This window comes from Mus pahari, chromosome 17 (genome assembly GCF_900095145.1).
Source record: "Mus pahari chromosome 17, PAHARI_EIJ_v1.1, whole genome shotgun sequence".
NCBI lineage: Eukaryota > Metazoa > Chordata > Mammalia > Rodentia > Muridae > Mus > Mus pahari.
The window spans coordinates 65,377,336-65,398,463 of NC_034606.1; the positions used below are offsets into that span (position 1 = coordinate 65,377,336).

The following is a 21,128-nucleotide window of genomic DNA, read 5'->3' on the forward strand; positions in this document are numbered from 1 at the left end:
CTTACAGTTGCAGAGGGAGAGTCCATGATGGTGTGTGGGAGGCATGGCGGCAGGTAGCCAGAGCAGGCTGCTGAGAGATGGAGAGAGCAGAGAAAGAGAGGGGGGAAAAACACCCCGAGAGTGGAGTGAGGTTGTAAACCCTCTAAGCCTGGCCTCAGTGACATACTTTCTCCAGCAAGGCTCCATTTCCTGAAGACTTCATAACTCTCCAAACAGCACCACCTCTGGGGAACCGAATATCCATATACATGACCCATAGGGAATGCTTCGTTCAAACCACCAGCAGATAAAGCACTTGCCATGGCCTGGCGACCTGAGTTTGGATCCCTAGAACCCACATAAAATGGCAGGTCAGTGTGGGAGCCCACCTGTAATCCAGCATGTGGGAGGCAGAGACAGGGAACCCCTGTAGCAGGCTGGGTAGCCAAACACGCCAGAATGCTCTCCATTCATGGCTGAGCGTTCTGAAGTGTCTCACATTGAACCTTGACCAATTGAAGGACAGATGCAGTGAATGACTACACAAAAATCCAACCTCCCGTTTTCTGGTTACAGCAAGGCAGTTTCACATATGAATGCAAAGTAACTGTGACAGCATAAACAAAATCTGCACAAGCTCAAGCAAAAAAAAAAAAAAAAATCTCAACAGGGTTGTATACTCTGGGTTCTTCAAGAGACCCTGACTTAATATATAAGGTGGAGAATCAGCTAGAAAGATACTTGGTGCTAGCCTCAACACACACACACGCCCACCTGTGCTCACATGTGCCATATATATATATATATATATATATATATATATATATATATATATGCAAGAGAGAGGTGGAGGGAGAAGTAACCATGGCCTAACATGAATAGATTTGAATGCTGTCCTGTGGAGTTTCATCTTCATTATGTCAGCTATAGGGAGCTGGCTTAGTCAGGATTTCTATTCTTGTACAAAACATTATGACCAAGAAGCAAGTTGGGGAGGAAAGGGTTTATTCCGCTCACACTTTCACATTGCTGTTCATCAACAGAGGANGTCAGGACTGGAACTCAAGCAGGCCAGGAAGCAGGAGCTGATGCAGAGGCCATGGAGGGGTGCTGCTTACTGGCTTGCTTCCCCTGGCTTGCTCAGCTTGCTTTCTTATAGAACCCAAAACTACCAGCTCAGAGATGGCACCACCCACAAGGGAACTTCTCCTCCCCCCTTGATCACTAATTGAGAAAATGCCTTACAGCTGGATCTCATGGAGGCACCTCCCCAACTGAAGCTCCTTTTTCAGTGGTAACTCCAGCCTGTGTCAAGTTGACACAAAACCAGCCTTGTACCGGAGCTGTCAAAGATTTCTGTGAGTGATTGATTTAATTAACTTCAGACAAATAAATATGGCAGTATGGAGACTGGCAGGAACAGAGAGCAACAGGTGGTGGAGAGACCACCTGAAAAGGAGGTTACATCAGTCAGCTACAAGTGTGTAACAATGTAGCTTTCACTCCAGGTGTTTGCTCGATAGGGAGCCTAGGGTTGGCTGCAAGTTGGCTGAGGTCAGCCTGGTTGTGGGGCAGCTCTGGGGTGCTTCCATGATCTCCACAGAGTTCTGTCAGGGACTAACCAGGGCACGACGTTCTCAGCATTGACCTCTGTGCCAGAGACTAAGCCCATTGTGTGAAGGCACATGCAAAGCCATTATCATCCCTGCCACAGCTCACTGAACTAAGTCACAGGACTAAATTCAAAGGCAGCATGGCAGATAAATACATCCTGCCCTCTCTGGGAGCCTGCGATCGAAGGAAGAAAGAATTAACAGTACTCAGTTAAAAATTCTCTTTTCACTATAGTAGTGGTAAGAGCTAATTAGGGCACCGGCAGCGGAAAGCGGGGTGTTTAGGACTTAAGGACCTTTGATATTAAGGCTCTTGCAGGTCTTTTATAGATGAGCTCTCTCTGGCTATAGTGATAATATACTAACACGTGTTAGGTGCTTAAGAGGGATAAGCAGCACACTAAGTGCTTCTGTACACAGACCATTGTGGTCCTATCAAACCACCACGAGATGAGAACTAATATTTTCTCCTTTTCAAAGACCAGGAAAGCAGAGCTTAGTGGTTATATAACTGAGCAAGCAAGATGAAAAGGCAAAGTGTGGATTTTAATCCATCATGCCTGTCTCTATAGCCTGCATGTGTGGTCACAGCAAACACTACCTCTCAACCGTGCCTATTGTAGACTGGCGCCTACAGAAAATGCTCCTCAGAACCATCAGTGGGGTCTCAAGGCTGGGCTTCAGGCATGAGGCATATTCTTATAGATGCAAATTAGTTGGGAACTTAAAGAGTTTTAAAAATTATTTTTAATTTCTTAGGGCATTTGTGAGTGCATGTGTGCATGCCTGTGTGGTTGTATGTGCATACATGTATGTACCTGTGTGTGTGCGTGCTTGTGTGTGTGCATATATGTTTGTGTGTGCATGTGTGCATGCATATTTGTATGTATGAGTGCATGCTTGTATGTGTGTGCATGTTTGCACATGTTCATGTGTGTGCATGCTTGTATGTTTGTGTGTGCATGAATGCATGCATGTTTGTATGTATGTGTGCATGTTTGTATGTGTGTGCTTATATGTATGTGCATGTTTGCATGCGTTCACATGTGCATGCTTGTATGTTTGTGTGTGCATGTATGCATGCATGTTTGTATGTGTGTGTGTGTAGCACATGCACAGTGGGATATACATGGAGGTCACAGGATAATTTGTGGAGGTGACTCATTCCTTCCACCATGTGAGTCTAGGAGATCAACTCAAGTGGTCAGCCTTGACAGCAGACGCTGCTGCCTGATGAACAGTCCTGGCAGCCTGGAGAAGGTTTTCTGCAAAACCACACCCACGAGTAGGCTAAATCTAGAAAAGCCTTCCTTCCAGCTACCACAGGAGGCACAGTGTCATGGGGATTCCCAGTAGCAGCCATGGAAAGTGTGAGGTCTTTTCCCCATTGCCCACCTTCTGCTGGACCTGCCTTTGCTGGAGGAGATTAGGAGTAATCTCAGAGATAAAATCTTCAGACTGGAGCATCTGCTGGAATCACAGAGAGCTGGGGTATTAAAACCTGTCTCTGTGGAAGAGTAAATTTATAGGAAGCAATACTGTCTGGAAAAAGGATAGAAAGTTAACTAAATTATTATTGAGCAGTATGGGCAGGTGTGAGAGAAGAGCCCGAGAAGGAAAAGATCCTCCTGCTGGGTTTTTAGGAAACCTTGGGTGACCTCTAAAGGAGGCTGTGAGGACAGGGACCGATCTGGAGACTCAGAGATGGTCTGAGATGGAAGATGCCTAGCTCCACTTCATACATAAGGCATCTGGGTACACTGGGAGTAGCTAATCTGGAGTACAAGGATGTGGTCCACAATCCATGCAAAATTGTGTGTTTGCACACACAGACAGCTATATATGCACAGAATAGGTCATTTGTTTTCCAGAAAGAGAAAGAAGTCTATGATTTTCATTAGATTTTTTCAAAGGGCTCTTTGAGTCTAAAACCTTCAGACAAGCCGCTCTTACAGCTTTTTCTTGGGCAAATGTTCCAGGTATTTCCTGTGTGGGAGCTTGATCTGAAGGCTCCCACCTCTGCTCCTGCTCACTCTGGAGCTGCGCTGGCTACATTTAACCCCTTCTTCATCTTTCTAAAGGGAAGCTCACTCCTCATCCAGTTTTGCCCTCAGAACTTAGCTGTGAAGGAGATCCCTGATGGTGCTGATGTTTTGAAGACTACCCACTGGGTCTACAAGTATTCTTGTATTTTGAAAAGTCTGTATGTTTAGCAACCTGTTACCTAAAGGTAACGCTTCTATTACCGGAACCCTTGGAATCCCATAGGGTGGATTTCCATACTTGTTAAAATATTGGAGGAAGGATTTAGAATGCTATTCTAGTTCACTGCCTGAGAGATGCCTGTTGATCACCCCCCAAGAGCTTGGTTTTTTAAGAGCACAGATTTAATAAGGAGCACATGCATGTTTTAACTATCCAATAAGGAACAAATGCATGTTTTAATCATTATATTGCTTATTTAGACAAAAGTTAAGTATAAAAGTGTGCATGGCTCAATTTCTAAGTCATAGTAGGAAAGCCCTTTGAAGGGGACAGGGTTGGATGTCTCTACGCAACACCATCATTTGAACTCAATTTATCTTTTCTCATATCACCACCTCTGCAACGTTGTTCTGCTCATTGCCACATCTAGAACATGACTGCCGCCATTAACTTTTTTTTTTTTTAAATTTTATATATGTGTGCACACTGTCACTGTCTTCTGACACACCAGAAGAGGGCATCAGAATCTATTACAGATGGTTATAAGCCACCATGTGGTTGCTGGGAATTGAACTCAGGACCTCTGGAAGAGCAGTCAGTGCTCTTAACCACTGAGCCATCTCTCCAGCGCCCCTCCCCCTCCACCATTAACTTTTAATGACGACTTGCTGTCCAGACTGTTACTTTCCAGTTTGGGATTGTGAGGTTTGTTGGTGGTGTTTACTTGGCAGGTTCACCACTGCTCTGAAATGGAATTATTTATGAAGAGTTTATCAAAGTAATTAAACTTTCAAACTAAATGCAATTTTCCCCCTAACTTTTGGAGGTTTTATAAATTATACCACATAAAAGCTTTTGCAACATTTTAACCATTCCTCCTCCTTGTCTTGTCCTGTTCAGTCACCAGGATTTAGTTACTCTGTTGGAGTGCCTTAGCAGCTATCCAGTATTTGCTCATTCAGGAAAAGAAATCAACTGTCCATTCATCCATCCATTGATTAGACACTAGATACCAACTGCATATGAAACACACCAAGTCCAAAGAGTCACTTTAGTGACAAAATTACTGTAAACCGCAAAGTTTATAGCTAATAAGCCAACATAGGTGAAGAGAATAATAACATGTATTCCAATGAAATGAAATAATGCAGATAAAGAGAAGAGAAAAATAGAACACAGGTGGGGACAAATAGAAAATAGGCCAACTTTAGATTTAACACCAATCATATTAATAATGAAAAATAACTTGCTTCCCCAGCCGCTTGAAAATGTTAGCAGCGAGATCCATTGGAAAACTAGAAATTGTTAGACTATGATCTATGTAAGGCAAATGTTGCTTACAAGAAACTTAACTTTTGGGGGGGGGTGTTAAAATTGGCAAAAATATTCTTTATATTGCACACATTCTGTATATTTATGGTATATAATATTATACTGTGTCATATGCATATAATGGAAAATTATTAGATTTAGATAATTAACCTGTATTCCTCATTTTTGTGGCAAGAATATTGAACATCCAACAGTCTCCAAGTGTGCAATGTGTTGTTATTAACTGCAGCTGCCCTGATTTATTAGATCTTTTGAAACAATTCTTTCTGATACTGTGTCCTAGGACTAACAACCTCGGTCTCCCCTCGCTCCTGTTTCTAATGAGCACCATGTTGCTCTCTGCTGTATGAGCTCAGCTCTATCAGTTGCCCCATGTACATGAGATCCAGCAGTGTTTGCCTTTCTGGGTTTGGTTTATCCCACTTAATGCTTCCAGGCTCATCCCAGAACCATAACGAAAGGCTCTCCTTTGCAGTAGAATCCCACGGTGTGGCTACACATTTCTTTTCTCCTGTCATCAGCTGTAGGGGCACCTGGACTGCTTACTGAGCTTGGCAGCTATGAATAATGATACTTGGGATACAGGATTGCAGGTGTCTCTGTAAAATACCTGCTTTGTTTCCATCGGTTACATTGTATTCATCCATCCATCCATTTCCTTGTTTCAGGAGGGCAGCATGCGTGGCACGGAGATCAGAGGATGGCTTATAGGAGTCAGCTCTCTTCCTTTACTTGTGATCACCAGGTGTGGCAGCAAGCACTTTCCCTACTGGGGAGTCTTTCTGCCCCTTGACCGACCACATGCTCACTGCTGAGTTTGCTGCATCTTATGGTCGTTCTGTTTAGATTTTGATTTTTGGAGAAACTTTCATGCCATTTTCTATCACCTCTGTATAGATTTACATTTCTACCAACAAAATATCAGGGCCTGCTTTTCTTTGCATGTTTGTCAAAACCTATTTTAAAAAAACGTAAAAAAAAAAATCATTCTCATGTGTGTGAGATGATAGGTCATTGTGGTTTAGTTTGTATTCACCAGATCAGTGATGGTAAATATTTTTCTTTATCTCTTGTTGCCTTTATTTATATTCTTTTGTTAAAATGTTCATCGAGGGTGAGTGTGATTGCATGTGCCTTTGATCCCAGAACTCCAGAGACAGGTGGGAGGCAGAAGCAGGTGGATCTCCTATTCTGTTTTTTCTTTATGCTCTTGATTACTACAAAGTCCATTTTAAATATAGAGGCTTGAAAAGGCCAAGTTAAAAGAGTAATATAGAAATACCATGTCTGTCTCTGTAACTCCTCCAATGGGTATTTAAAAAAGAAAGAAAGAAACGAAATACCATGTCCAACCACTCAGTTATTTCAATATAAATTTCTTAGTAAATAATAGAGCCAGGCACAAGAGTCGGTAAGGACACAGGAATTAGAGTGAACTTCCCATTGTCTTGACCTAACTCAGGTTTGTTGAGCAGAGGGCACACCCTTCTTAAATTCTTGAAGGACATTGGCTTAGGTGGATTAACTTCTGAGCCATGGAGTAAGCCTTGAAAAACATAAAAGCTTTGGAATTCCACGAATCATGTTCATAGAGAACCGTGAAGTTAGGACCTGACAATAGACAGTTATCTGGGGAATCCGAATCTGAAAACTAGATGACACACTTGGAACAGCACAGGAGTACAATGGAATGATAGTCATCAATGGAACTTAAATGAAAATCTAACACAGAGAGAGATCTATAGCATTAGAAGCCCAAATTAGAAACGAAGGGGCTAAGACAATGACTTCAGAACTAAGAAACCGGAGGAAGTCTAGGCTGAACAAACAAAACTCTAAATAAGCAGAAGAGAGAAAATAAAGCCACAGTGCAGGTCAAAGGCAGAGTATGAGAGTCTCTGAAGAAAAGTCAACAAAGACAAGACTGTTTATGAGAGAGAGAGAGAGAGAGAGAGAGAGAGAGAGAGAGAGAGAGAGAGAGAAATATCAGGAATGAGAGATGACACCACTAGAAATTCTACACGCAGTAAAAGAACACTACATCATAGATGAAACAGGCAAATGCCTCTGCCCAAGTTATTTTTCTATCACTTTAAAGAGACACCATAACCAAGGCAACTTACAGAAGAAAAGAATTTCCTAGGACTTACCATTTCAGGGGTTAGTTTAGTTCATGGCCGTCCCGGTAGCAAGCCCGACAGCAGACAGAAGCTGGTGCTGGAGAAGTAGCCAAGAGCTTCTGTGTTGAGTATACAGCCACGGTGCTGAGAAAAGGGGAGATTAACGGGAAAGGGCACGGAAAGAAAGCCTCTTAAAACCCTCAGATCTACCCTAAGTCTAAGTGATACCCTTCTTCCAACTTGGCCACACCTAGTAATCCTTCCCAAATAGTTCCATCAACTGGGGACCACGCATTCAAACGTATGAGCCTATGGGGACCATTCTCATTCAAACCACCACACCTCTGAAGAAATAACTACCAAACTTTACCAAAGAAGAAAAAAAATAAATCTCAAACATCTCTTTATTTATTAATTAAATTGAATTCCTAATAATTTTTTCTGTCAGTGAAAACTCCAGATAATTTCACTGGGTAATTCTACCAGACATTTAGGGAAGAAATAATATAAATTCTATATAAAATTTCCCAGAAAAAAAGATGGTGGTGGGCTTCACACTCTAGTCTATTAGTGTGATACCAGGTATAATGTTTCAAGACTAAGGTACTTCACAAACATGGTTATTAACAAAACATCAAGAAATCAAAGCCAACAAAGACAATTTAGAAACTAATTAGCTTACATTTGAAAGTCAGTGTACTTCACTGTGTTAATAAATTAAAAAAAAAAAAGCCCACATGCAGGAATCAACATTCATTTTTTATGAAAATCCTTAGCACAACAGAAAATAGCAGACACTGCCCTCAATATAACAAGCCTAGGGCTAGCATCATGCTACAAGGTGAAAACTCTGATGTGCTTGCATCTGGAGAGAACAAGCAGCAACATCTGCTCACATCATTTCTACTTAACACTGCAGGAAAGGGGGTAGCTCGTGCAACAATAAACCAAGGAAAGGAAATGGGCCACACACGGTTTGGAAAAGACAAAACTTACTGGCTCACCAAATTGAGAAGAATCAGTTCTTCAAACCATGGTTACCCTCTCTGTCTAGGATGAATAAAAACAGACTCCCCAGAAAAAGTCACAAAGTATATGTTATTTACAGAGTTCCCCCCACCCCCAATCCCACACCTTTTATAGAGGAATGCTAACAGATCCAGTCTTGTCCCGTTTCCTTTGGGTAATCTGATCTTAAGTTAGCCAAGTTGCAAAATACAGAAAAATCACCTGTACTTTTTTTTATATAGTTCCAGTGAATAATGGGAAATTGCAATGTACAAATTGTTAAGTGATCCATCACACACACAAAAACAAAACATTTAGAAATGCATCCCGGAAGGGGAGTAAGACTTGTCTCATGAAAAACTGCAGCCACTGGAGCCCTTGGGAGACCAAGTAATGCTTAAATAGGGGCCATATAATGCTGAAATGGAGGCCACATAATGCTGAAATGGATTCGTTGGTTCCGTTGTCAAGGAAGCTTCCCCAATGCTGAATGCTTTAAATTCATGTAGTCCTGATAAAGAAATTCCCATGATTTCTTGTTGTTACTATTTGGTAGAACTTGAAAAACAGATTCCAAAGTCTGTAGGCAGATGTGGAAGACCTAGACTTGGAAAGCCAGCATTAGAAAAGCAGAGAGGGCGGTAAGAAGTGAGAAGCTAGCCTCTGCTGTCATCCTGACCCTGTGTCCCCGCCTTCCCAGAGCTGGGATGGTGGGCCTGTGTCACGAAGCCCACAGTGCTTAGGAAATCCAGGGTCCCATCAAGCTGTGTGCTCCCCCACCACACACCACACACGTGTGCTATGACACAGCACTAAATCTTCTGTGTGTAAAAGGAATTCTGCTGCTCTACTCCAAGGTTTATTTTAAAGCAAAAGTAAGCAAGGTCAGGTAAACATGTAAATGAAAGAAGAGTCCAGGACAAGAGCCTTATACATCTGGTGAAACATCTGGTCTACGGAAGAAGAAAAAGTAAATTGGACTTTGCAAAATTTAAGAGTGTTTACCTTTGGAATGACTTTATCAAGAGACAAAAAATATAAATTCACACTAGGAAACAATATTTGCCAACCATGTGACTGTTAGAAGATGTATATCTGTAAGAAATATGAATAGTTCAAGTTTCAATAAGCAAACACCCTCTAAGTATGAAAGACCAAAATAGACAACTTCAACTAGCAGGATTTACTGAGCCAAGACATTTAACACATTTAGTCATTAGTGAAACAGAAGCTAAAACCACAGTGGAATAATTCATCACACTATTAGAACGGCTAAAATTAAAAAGCCTGGTCATGCCAGATGCCGACGAGGATGTGGGGCACTGATGTCCTACTGTGCTGCGGGCTGATGACCTACTGTGCTGTGGGCTGGAACTGAAATGGCAGAAGCGCTTTGAACAGCAGCTCAGAACCTCCTTTCTTTTCTTTGTTATTTTAGCTTTGAAACATGGGGGCCTTCAGCCTGAAACTTGTTATGTTCCTGAGAATGACCTTCTCTGGGTTACGTGACTGGTGTCGGGGAGTCCACCCAGGGCTTTGAGCTTGTGGCAAGCACGCTACCAGTTGAGCACGCCTGCAGTCCCTAAATTTTCTTAACATGTTAAGTGCTAAAAGAATCCAGTCATTTCCTTCCTAGATATTTATACCCCAGAGAGATAAGAGAATGCTTTCATACAAAGATGCACAGCATTCATAGCAGATTAATTTGTAACGAGCAAAACCTGACGCTAGTTCAAATGTCACCAATAAGCAATTTAAAATTTGGTATGCCCCTTCATAATGATTACTACCCAGTGGTAAGAAAAAATGAACACCTCGAAGGCAGCATAAAAAAAAAAAAAAAACCTCAAAATAATCATGCTGAGAGAAGTGTCCTACAACAAGAAAAAAAAAAAAGGTTCATACTGTATGATCCCATTAACTCTGGAAAATGCAAACCAATGTACAGTAATAGAAGATTAGCGGTTGCCTGGGGGAGGCTTTTGTGTGTGGGCAATGCAGAGCTGGATTGCAAAGAGGCACAGGGAAACTTTGGGCATGCCCATCACCTTAGTGGCGAGGAGTTCCTGCACGCACACACATGTCAAAATATATTCTAAACATGGAGCTTACGGTGAGCCAAATATATCTCAAGAAAGCTACTGTAAAATGCATGTAATGGGCACATTATGCCACATCCTGTGCTGGGCTGTGTTAGAAAACTGTAAATGCACTTCCCCTTTAGTCTCTACAATAAAACTATCAGTTTGGTGCCGTGATTTACTGCTCCCTTCTAGTGACAGAACACTGAGGTTTGGACAGGTTGTCACCCGCCACTCATTAAAGAGGGTGCTGTTCAGTGTCAACTGAATTTGCGTTTAGACAGCGCCAGGAGTCCTCCTCGCCTTCACCGTGAAGCTCCTTAGGCATGTGGAAGCAGTTCAAAGACTCATGCCAACTTCACAGATCTACCCACTGAGTTTGGAGAAGGTAAGGTGACCTCTAAGCTTCCAAACCCGAGGAAGTGTCGTTGCCACTCACAGCAGGCTCCTTTCGTAACACTAGCTTTCATATGCTGTGCGTTGGATCAGTTGACCAAGGATCAAGTCAGAAAACTCCGACTGCGGTTCCACGGTGACCGGGCGTGCCCGGGAGCAAGGAGACTCTTGTCATTGACCAGGGCCGCAGAGCATCTCTCGGGTGTCGACGCCGGTGCTCGTGGGGCCGGCGGGGGCGTCGCGGAGGCGGGCCCGGGGACGCTCCCAGGCGCTCGGGCGCGGCGCCCCCTGCCGGTCGGGCTCCGGCGCGCATCCAGTCCGGAGCGCGGGGACGCAGGCCGGCGAGCTGGGAGCGAGAGGGCAGGCGAGCGGGCGAGCGGGCGGCCGGGCGCGCCCGGCAGGGTAGGTGCGGAGGGGCGGGCGGGCGGCCGGGAGGACGGGCGGGAGCGGGGCGCGGGGCGCGGGGCGCGGGGCCCGGGTGGGGGGCGCGCGCGGAGGGTCGCGCGGGGGCCCGGCGGCGGGGGCGCGCGGCGGCGCGCGCGGCGCGAGTCATCAATTATGCAAGGGCTCGCGCAGCGCGGGGGGCGGGCGCGGGGAGCGCTCCAAGATGGCGCCCACCGCAGTCCCGCCCGCCGCAGCCTCGGCGCCTCTGCAGTCCGGCCGCGCCTCCCGGGCCCCGCGCTAGGGCCGCCGCCGCCTCGCCCGCCGCTGCCGCCGCCGCCGTAAGTCGCCCCGGAGCCCCCGTCCCGGCGCCGCTCCTCGGCCTGGGCTCCCCTCTCGCCCCGGGACCCTGGAGTGGGCTCGCCTCTCTCAGCCCGGGGCTTTGCCGCAGAGCGCACGGCGCGGCTCGCGGGCCGCGGGGCTCACGGGGCTCGCGTGGCCGCCGTGGAGCGGGGTTTATGCCCTTCGTGCTTTGCACGGGTGTTTGGAAGTCTTGCTTCCTTCTACGGTGTTTGCCGGGGTTCCTGAGGAGGATGGAGGACCACCAGCTCCCACCCCTGAACACCCTGCCCTCCAGGTTGCCTGGTCGTCCAGGGACGCGGGCTTGCCCCGGTGTCCCCTCGGCGGTGCAGCCGGCACCCAGCCCCCAGTGCCAGCCCGGCCGGCCGGGGCTCTCGGGCTGCTCTGCAGCCCCTCTTCTCTGTCCCCTCCCCCAGTCCTTACTGGATCCTCCCTCATCCGGCTCCACATTGCTAACAACTGCAGAAGCCGGGGGACTCCTGGGCTCGTGGGGCAGTCAGGACACCTCCTGTCCTTCACTCCTTTACTTGGATGTATCATTCCCCCTCTCGCCAGGGTGCTCAGGGGTTGTGTTGGAGCCCCTCGCGACTTTCCTTAGCAGGTTAGGATTCCTGCATCAGAGTACATCACTTTCAGAATACCCCCTTCCCCCACCCCACCCCTACGCCACCCTATGCAGAGCTTGTTCCTCTCCTCGCTCCCTTCCCTCCCCCACCTTACCACGGGCAGCAGCACCCTGGGCTTCTTGTTAGCGTTGGGATACAGAACTGTTTGCCCAGATCCATAGCTTGGATCCTTCCTCTCTGCTTCACCCTTGGTACCTTGGGGACCGCAAAACCTCTGCATTTCTCCTGGGAGCACCGCTCCGTCCTCTCCATGGCCCGCAGCAACCACCGGTGGAGACTTGGCAGTTAACTTTCCGGGCGGTAGTGGGGGGCTGTCAGACCCCTTCAGCGTCCCCTAGGTTCGAGTTAGGATGGAGTGGGAATAATTTTTCAGCCCAATAAATAGGAATTCTCCAAACCGTGCATTCCTTCCAACTACTCCACCCTATGCCCTCTCCCTCACTTACACTGCAGTTTTTGAAGCACCGGGGGAATACATTTTATAACTGGAGGTTCCAAGATTCGCATCAGTGTTCATAATCAATGTCATCTGTTGGGGTGGAGGTGGGGAGAAAGCAGAGAAAAAACTTTGCATCGCACCTGGCCGAACTCGGGCAGGGAGAAATAGCAGACTGCAAGGTCTGCTGCACAGGGGGAATGGCTTTTAATGCACAGTAGGGTGGGCATCCGGGAAGGCAGGGGTTGGAAGCAGGAAGTGTGGGTAAGGGCCTTTAGGGCAAGTGGTGGGGGGAATGCTTTTTATAACTATTTTCTCGAGTTTAAACCTGGAGATCCTTTAGGGAGGTGTATGTGTGTTAGGATCGGGGGATGTCTTAGCTTTCCAAGGAGATTTCGGGTGTGGTAGGTTTTTTAACGTCTCACAGGCTCTCTTCCCCTTTCTCCATGTGCATTAGAAGATATGGGGGAGGGAGCCTTGTTCTTTCCTCAAAAATATGTTTTTGATGTGTAATGCAAATGGCTGGACAAGGTTAATACCCAGTAGCAGGATGGCAGGAACCAAGAGGCTCAAATGCTCAAAATGCTGAAAGCTTTTAGCATTTTGACTGTAACCTGGCTCTTGAAATACTGCAGCATTTTCTTCTGGAACTCATGACCCATAAGGCCTTCAGTTCTCCCTGAAAGAGGATTTGATTGCTGTGTGTGGGGGTAGTAATGGTTTGGTGTTCCGTGAGAATTCTGTCTGTCCTAGAAATTGAAGCTCTCCGGAGAGGGGCTGCAAGCATGTTCTGTGTTCTCAGAACATCTGATGTGTGTAGATGTAATATGTCTCTTACTGGGATGTGGTGGGTATTGTGTAGCAGTTTCATGATGGTTCAGGTTAGCTAGTCACTGGTTTCTTGGGGTCCCTGTGGGAGGCTGACTTTATATGCCTTTGGCTTTCGTTTGAGGTTTTGTCAACTTTCCGATAAATATCCGGAAATTTTTCTTTTAAATTAACAAGGATAGAGACTTGGGATATAGTATATTTAAAAACAAATAGCCATAGGGTTGCTTGAAGGAGGACTCTAATCATTTCACCCTGACGCTCGCTCCTGTCGGCCTTGCCTTTCCTTGGCTTTATGCTTGCTCGAGCGGTACCTGCTGCGGTGCTGAAGGACAGCTCCCTGGCTCATGTGGCCGAAGTCACTGGCGGAAGGGCCTAGTTTTGCTTTGCCGCTATGAACTGCAGGCTTTCCCCGTGTTGTGGATCTGCATGTGCTTGCGCAGCTGGGTCATACTTGAGGTTGAAGGTCTGGTTATCACATTTTTCTTACTCCCACGTAACTCCTCATTTCGGCTGTCCCTCACGGAGGCAGTGCTGTTTTGGCTTCAACAGATCCGTATGTAAGGCATACATTCTGCTGACCGCATGGTTTCAGGATCTTTTTTTTCCGGTCATTTCAAATAGCAAGAAACTGTCAATATTACGGTAATTTTGTCTTTTATCGCTAACCAAGTTAAGCTGAATCTGAAGAGCATTTATGCTAGGTTGACCTAAACAGTAAGCTGGGGATGGGACTCAGCAGGCCAGCTTGTGAACCATTATGTCACTGTGGTATGCTGGTCTAAAGTTGTTTTAAAATCATAGATTAAGAAGGTGGAACATAAAATTCAACTTGCTCAGCCTCCTGCCTCCCTTGGGAATCCTTCTTATAGGACACTTCCACTTTGAATACTTCATTGGTAGGGAACCCAGTGCCACAGAAAATGGCTCACCCCTGGTGGTTGAAATACTTTAATCTCTCTTAGAAGGTAACATGCGTAACATTGAAGGACATACTTTGGAACTACATAAGGGGCAAAAGTCTTTCACATGCTTGCTATCGTGAAAGCTGAGACAACATTTTGTAGAGAACTGAAAGACACTCCACCTACTTGAAAAGAATGCAAAGAAACATGGCTACCTAAAGTGAGAGAGGGTTCTATGAATGGAAAGCAAACTCTTTCATGTGCTGGGGTTATGTAACAAGTTCTGGAAAGCACCTGATTTACTTAATGAGTGTTTAACCCCTGTGAGTTATACTGAGAAGGGCCTTACGCCCATACTGTAGAGAAAGTATTAAGCATAGCTTCTCCAGAGTGTGCCCAGTTGCCACAGTTATAAAAGCCAGCAAACACTGGTTGCAGAAATAGTGTGGAGAGAAGTCCTGGCTTTTACTGCTCAGCAGGAGCACTGGCCACATGTGATTGGGCTTTTTCAGTTACAAGCTACACTTGCAGAAGTTGCTCAAATGATACTTTCCAAGTTGTATCTTTCATGTTCTTAGACTCAGGGTCTAACAGACCCAGGGGCTCAGACATTAAGTTGTTACATTTCCATTTGCTGTTCCCCTTAATCCTTTCAACAATTTTCAGAAAACCGTCTTTAATGTGAAAGAATTTACTCACAGAGTAATCCCACCCTCTTTTAAGTCTCTTGGCTAAAATGTAGCACATTAATTAGAGGGATAAAGACCCTCAGTCAGTAACTTGATGACTAGTGTCATCTGGTGCTTCCCAGATGTGAAACACTGTAGCAGACATGGATACATTTGCTAAATAGCACCAACTTAGAGACCATGACCTGCTCAAAACCTTGGCTGTAAGAGAGCCAGAGGTAGAAACATAACTTTGGCCCTGTGGGCGTATTGATTGGGGGAAATGTTGTATGTCTGTTGGGCTGAGCTCAGTGGTTTTTACCTAAAAATAGTTTGCAAAAAGGTGGAAAATAAATGTAGGGAAAGAGAAAGGAGAAGGCCGCTGAAGTTGTTTCTGTTCCTTTGTGAAGTTAAGACACACAGTCAAATACTATGTCATGGATTAAGGAAAAGTAACCCAACCAATTGCTATTGTTGAAGGTAACTACAGGCCTTGGAGTCAGACAGAGCTAGGTTCAAATCCTGACTTGGCTACTTGCTTTTTAACCTCGGGCAAGTTACCTAGTTTCTCTGGGTTTTAGTTGTTCTCGTCTGTAAACATAGGAATGAATAATAATGCCTTCAATGCCATGCTTGTGGGGATTATATAAAATCTGCTTCCTTTCTCTAGAGATTTAGCAGCTTAGTGGGTATTTATTTGCATGTGTATCTGATATAGTATATTTGTAAGTTTCAGAAAGCAGATAATTCCTCAAAGTCTGCGTAGGAGGCGGGGTCTGTGGGTTCCTTAACCTGAATGGACATTGTCAGTCTCAAATGAGTGAAATTATACCATACAGGTGCTGCGCTGACCTCACACCGCACCATGATTGCATTTGCCAAAACAGCTCTTTTCCCATTCCCCCTGAAGGGCACTGTGATGGCATCCCTTACCACAAGGGAATGCTTTAGCACTCTGGCTGGAAGGCAACTGGACTGTTTTATCTACAGATCTAAAGATGGAGTAGGCCCAAAGGTGGAGCCCTACCATTCTTCTCACATGAGCTGGGTTTTTATCAGTGCAGTAGTTTGGAGTAGCTTCTGTCCTCGTTTTAATTTTCTTCTTGTGTGAACTTTGAATGGCTGCATCTGAATGGGCCTCATATTGGGACTCACAGGTGGCCACCTGCCTTGGTTGGTTATCACTGTTTATAAAAGCTCAAAATATCCTTCTAGATAGTGGTTTTTAGAGCTAGGGAGGTGAGTGTTACTCCATGTTACATCTTAGGAGATGGCGTACCCAAAAGGTGGAGTTGTCCAGGGGTGAGGATGACTTGAGATGTGGAATGGAGGCTGCCACGGAGCCTGGTTGATTCACACTTAAAAGATTTTTTTATTCCCCCATGAAATGGTGTTACATTCTGATGTTCATATAACCAAGTAAAATGAACAGTTTTGGTTTATTTTAAGAAATTATCATTATCCTAGGTAGCTAAACATATCTTGGTGAGTGGGCATGGTGAAAGATTCTGAGATAGGCAGAAGCACCGCTCAAGAAGCAGCGTTTGGGAAAGGGGGAGCGAGGGAGGATGACCCGAGGTCTGTCAGGAAGGAGCTTGCATGCATTTCCTTCTGTGTGTGTCCTAACCCTCTGCCCCAATGGAAATCAGAACATAGCTATGTTCTAAGGGACCACCACACCTCTGTGTTTGTGTGTCTTTCTCCCTGGGTCTTGCAAATAAATACCCTCTGTGGGGACTGGGAATGCTCTCTCACTGCCGACCTGTGTTACTGGGACCTCAGGAAAGTTTGGCTGCTGACACCAGGGGCAGCTTTGCTCATGCTTGAAGCTGGAGGACTTGGAGGACAGAGCATGCTGGGAACAGGTGCTGCTAGGTGAGATCTAGAGCCCCAGGGTTGTTCTCAGAAGGATATAGGCTGGGAAGGCGCAGGTGAAAGGGGGGGGGCAAGGTTTTCCTCCGCATGGAGTTGTGCCATACCAAAGGAAACTAACTGACACAAAGCTGGGAGCCTGAGGGTTTGGGGTGGTGTGTGTATGTGCATGCATGTGCTTGTGTTTGTGCACATGTGTGTGTCTGTGTGTGCATGTGGGTGCGTGCATGTGTAAAAGTTTGCAGCATTTCTCTAGCCTTATGGTGGTAGGGAGAAGCTTTCAATGTCACTCCAGAGGTCTGGAAATGAAGAACACTGAATCCCTCAAAAGCTCTGTTAACTGACACCTTCCCTGTTCTCTTGATTAGTGCATCTTGTATGCCATTAAAGGCTTTGCAGTTCCAGGCAGTGCAGGCATATGGGAAAGTTACTTTACTTGCTTATCAGCATTCCCACCAGAGTGAACTTGGGGAGTTGGGGAAAGTCAGTCAGGTTAGTTTTAATGGTTAAATAACTTTTAATAATGAAAGGGATCAAGACTACTTCCTCAGTGAAAAAGCAGTCCGCTTCCATGTGTTATTCCTTCCTGTCTATATTCTAAAGACAGTTATACCGAGCCTCCAGAATGCAGGGTCTGTTGCAAACCACCTGAAGCAGAAGCTTTCTTGTTTTGCCAAGTAGTGTCTGTGAGTGAGCGAGGTTGTTGGTTGTACGGTGAGCTCTGTATTTCAGCTCTTTAATTAAGGATGACGCCGTGAGCTTTGGTGCCACATCCACTACTGCCTTTTTGACTTAGCAGTAAGCTGAATAAAATGATTTCAAATGAAAACAAATTAATGCATTATTATTAAACTGCAGAGGAATATTAAGCAGGTTGTAAATGAGCCTGGCAGAACTTTCTCAGAGGTCAGAATACCCAGAAACCTCGTTTGCTACAGAATTCTCAGTTGGATTTCCTAGGATTTGGTGTAGAGAGATGTGGTCCCTTGTTTATAGGGAAAATGCCTTGAGTATAACAGGCAGACTTTAAACATCGGCATTGTGCGGCTGGGGTCGGGGGGGGGGGATGCTCAGAGTATGAGGAGTTATCAGAGGGCGTGGGGGTCCAACAGACGTGGGAGTTGGGGTGTGGCTGTGAGAAAGGCTCACACCTTAAGGCAGGTGTGCAGTCTTCTGAAGCCTCCTGGGGAGGGGTCCATCTCTGGGCTCATTTCTGGCCGACAGTGGTTCCGATCTCTGGGACAGAGCTCAGAACACTGGGAAGGTGGAGCCTCAGTTGTTTGCTTTCAGTCTTGTTCTATCTTTGCCACATTGTTTTCTTCACCTGTGTTGAGAAAACTGGGGGGTGGGGGTGGGGGTGGGGGTGGGGCGTTTTCTTGCTTTATGGGAAAAGGGTTGACAGGCTTAGTGCTCACTGTTAGTCTTGCTGTAAGAGCCTCTCCACACTGGCACTCTTGTGCTCTCCCTTCCATTCTGCCTTAAAGACACAGCTTTTGAATTTACCTGCTTAAGTGGTTGAATTGTCTCTCACTGTCTCCCAGCCTTCCACCACGCATCCCATAAGCCCAGTCGTGAATACTGGGTCTTGGGCACATTGCACACAGCAGCCCCTCCTGCCCGACTCAACTATTCCCACCATCCTTTAGAAAGATTTTATCTTTAAAATATATTTTTTTATACATATGGGAGTTTTGTCTGCACCATGTGCTTGTCTGGTGCCTGCACAGGACAGAAGGAGGCATTGGGTTCCTGCTCCTGGAATTACAGGTCATTGTGAGCAGCCATGTGGATACTGGGAATGAACCCGGGACCTCTGGAAGAGCAGCCAGTGCTTTCAATGGCTGAGCCATCTCTCCAGCCCACTCAGAAAGACTAAATAATTTGACGATTTGATCTCTCATTGTAATCCTTCCTCTACTTTGTCATATGCATAATTCCACTGTGTTTTCCTTTTATTGATGAAAATTTTACACTAATGTTTTGGGTTATTTAATGTAAAAAGTTAGTTTGGGTGAAACATCCTCTCCTACCACTTGAATTGCTTTTTAGGGGTTTCCATGAAGAGGAGTCATAGTCTAAGTGGTCCCTTGCTTTCTATGGGGAATTGTGTTGTCCCTCCTGACCCCAGCAGTCTACAAATATTTGTTAAGCACACCCAAGGGAGAGGACTATAGCAGGTACTGAGAACTGTATAAAAGATCTCTTTGTATTCTAGAAACTTACCTGGTCAATTAAGTACCAAATATAAAATCCTAAAGAATAGGTTTTCATAATGGTTCAATGATTGAAAAGGGTTTAATTGCCAGCTGAGTGGTATAGCTGGCAATTAGTTAATAAGTTGATTTCCCCTGAGATAAAGTCTCACGCTGAAGCACACTGGCCTACACACGTCTTCCAAGCTCACCTCAAACTAGTGGCTATACTGTCACAGCCCCATGAGGGCCACCATGCCTGGCTAGAGAGCTGATTTTTTTCAGAAAATCTTCAGACTAGTTTGATCAGGAGCAGGTTGTTGGAAGATGTCTGCTCCGAGCTTGGCTTTATGTCCTGAGATGGTAAGAACGTAGAGTGTTTTGGGGGAGTAGTGCACAGTCTAGGTGGGCTGGCTGGGTACAGTTCCCCAGTCGCAGATAAGCCTGCAAAAATAGCAGTGGGTTAGGCAACGTTGAAGGCTCTTCAGCTGTGCTCATGTTAATGGAAAGCACAGACGGTTGAGAGGAGTACTAACCGAGACATGGTCGAGGCCATGACGTCATGGTTTAGGAAAATTGCGTAGTTGTGTTTGACAGGATGGCATGGAGCAGGGCGTGGTGCAGAGCAGGGCGTGGACAGCCAAGCAGCCGGCAGTTTGATTTGGCCTCATTGTGTGTGGATGGAAACCTGACTTGTGGTCAGGATGGAAAGAAGGAAAACAGAACGTTGAATATGTGTGCCACATGGAGGCTTATGTTAGGGGAACATATTTTTTTTCTAATTTTTAAATTATTTTTCTGCAGGGGTTTTTCCCCATGAGCTTCTGGGTTTATTTATTTATTCTTTTGGGAAAACCTGTCTTTTGAGCTTGTTTAATTCTTAAACTCTCCCTTATGAAGGACTCCTGCTTTTATGTTGGAGTCTCCCTCCATACATAAATCATTGTTTTAATTAAAAATGTTAAGTTACACTTTGTTTAATGAGTGTACATGTATGCACAGGGGTTCATATTACCACGGTGCCCTTGTGGCTGTCCAAGGGCATCTTGAGAGAGAGAGAGAGAGGGTTCTCTCCTTCCACCATGTGGGGTCTAGTCATCAGACTTAGTGGCAAGTGCCTTTGTCACTGAACCATCTTAGTAGCTCTCCATTTACACACCCTCTCCTCTTCAGTTGCTGTTGTTACAAGTTGAGTCCATTAGGGTAGCCCATATGTGTGTCTGGGGGCTGACTGGTAGTGGATAATCAGTTGGGCTTGTCATTGATGTCATGAACTACCTGTGGCTCTTCATCTAAGTGGGCTTTGTGAGATTCCCCCACCCACACTGGCATGTCAATTGGTGTCACTCTTCAGGTTTGTCTAGAGAACGGTATTGCTGCGGTTTAGCTTCCTAGTCTTATATACAAGGCGCACTCTTGCAGCAGAAATCCCGGTCCTCTGGCTCAAATCATTCTCTGCCCCTCTTCTGTTCCAGTAATTCCCCCTCCCCTCCTCCCTTGATATTCTCAGCTAACCTTACATAAGGAGGATAAGGAGTAAGAGGCACATACCTTTTCTTAAGCTGTGATTGATAAAAGGCATTCTCTTGCCGAAACAATGTACCTCTTTTGAACAGAGGCTCTAAGGGTAGCCACTAAAAGGTTTTAGGAGGTAAGAACAGAGGGAGGGAGGAGGGGGGTCATATTCACGCTGTTGCTTTCCGTTCAAGTACTGAGTCTTAGCTGTCAGGAGTGAGAGGTGGCTTGGGTGAACCCTCTGTGGATCTGAAGTGCATGACTGTGGTCACTGGTCCAGCAAAGGTCTCGAGTGTAATTTGCAGCACAGGTACACGTGGGAAACTTGGTCTTGTTCATCCTTCTTCTAGTTAGCAAAGGTCTTCAAAGAAGAAGGAAAAAAAGAGAGTCTTTTGAGTATCAGAATCGGTATACTAAGATATATTTAGAACAAAAGCACATCAGAAATTTTCTTTAATAAAAAATAATTTCATTTGTTAAAATTTCTTTTTTTTTAAAGTCACCAGAGTTGCTTGAATAACTTGAGCCCCTGTAAATTCCTTTACACCTACCTGTTTGTGTTCAGATGTGGCCCCTGTGGCTTACTGTGGAGCCAGGAGAACAAGCTGAGA

At 45.5% G+C, this 21,128-nt stretch overlaps 1 protein-coding gene across 5 annotated transcripts in view; it reads left to right on the plus strand.

Annotated features, from left to right (window-relative positions):
* The first annotated feature begins 10,254 nt into the window (after nt 1–10,254).
* Nucleotides 10,255–21,128, plus strand: part of Scn8a (sodium voltage-gated channel alpha subunit 8) — a 175,902-nt gene continuing 165,028 nt past the window's right edge. For 3 of the 5 annotated variants that reach the window (XM_029531139.1, XM_029531136.1, XM_029531138.1), the window contains exon 1: nt 11,055–11,136. The gene's annotated coding sequence lies outside the window, so the exon portion shown is untranslated. Of the gene's footprint in view, nt 10,727–11,038; nt 11,137–21,128 lie in introns of those variants that run through there. The other 2 variants (XM_029531137.1, XM_021216734.1) reach the window with 2 other exon arrangements.